The 1,074-nt window shown below is 32.7% G+C and overlaps 1 pseudogene; it reads left to right on the top strand.

Moving 5' to 3' along the window:
• Positions 1-745: 745 nt before the first annotated feature.
• LOC126015077 (uncharacterized) lies at positions 746-854 on the top strand (annotated as a pseudogene).
• Positions 855-1,074: the final 220 nt, after the last annotated feature.

A 1,074-nucleotide genomic window follows, 5' to 3' on the forward strand; every position in this document is an offset into this window, starting at 1 on the left:
AGGCACTAAATAACTCTGAATATTCAATAAATTACATCCACTCTAGAATATATTGCTCACAATTTCCTTTTCAAGCCCAGGCATCTTCCATTTTATAAGAGATTAGTTGGCAGGAGTAAAATTAATAAGCATTAATTTTATATGTAAGTAACAATAATGCCACAGTTAAAATGCTCTATCTCAGCTTTCTATATGCTGGCTGACTGAGATAACAAAACCTGCTCATACATGTAGATGAGGCCACACCAAGGAGTATAGGTCCCAAGAAAGCAGGCACCTTCAGAAATTGAAGAAACAAAAACACTCCTAAATAGTTTCTATTAAGCTAGAAACACCCTGAAACAAAAGAAGACTTATATACCAAAGAATGAGAGAATTAAAGTCTAACATCTTTGAAGAAGAAAGATGCAGATATTCTTAAGAAATTACTAACAAATAAAATCCAACAAAGAATTCAAAACTTCTACATGTACCATGAGCAAGTGTAATTGATCCCAGGGATGCAAGAATGGTATCACGTATGCAAATCAATCAACATATTACATCATATTATTAAAAGGAAAAATAAAAATTATATGATTATATCAATATATGCAGAAAAAGCATTTGATAAAATCCAGTAGCAGTCATGATAAAAAGTACTCAACAAAAGGGTCAAGGAAAGAACTTTACCCAGTAGAGTCAAGGCTATTTACCAGAACCCCAGAAAAAAAACATTATATTCAATGGTAAATATTTAAAAATAGTCTATCATCATACCACCCTGAATGCTCCTAATCTTGGAAGCTAAGCAGGGTCGGGCTTGGTTAATACTTGGATGGGAGACCGCCTGGGAATACCTAGTGCTGTAGGCTAAAAAAAAAACCCTTTTTTTTTTAAAAATATTTCTCTAAAATAAGGCACAAGACAAGATTGCCCATTCTGAACCTTCTAATCAACATGTTACTGAAAAAACTTGCCATATCAATGAGGCAAGAACATGATATCAAAGGCATCCACATAGAAAAGGAAGAACTAAATTTCTCACTATTTGTGGAATACTTAATACTATAAAAAATTCTAAAGCTTTTACAA

The sequence above is a fragment of the Suncus etruscus genome, chromosome 7 (genome assembly GCF_024139225.1).
Source record: "Suncus etruscus isolate mSunEtr1 chromosome 7, mSunEtr1.pri.cur, whole genome shotgun sequence".
Taxonomy (NCBI): Eukaryota; Metazoa; Chordata; class Mammalia; order Eulipotyphla; family Soricidae; genus Suncus; species Suncus etruscus.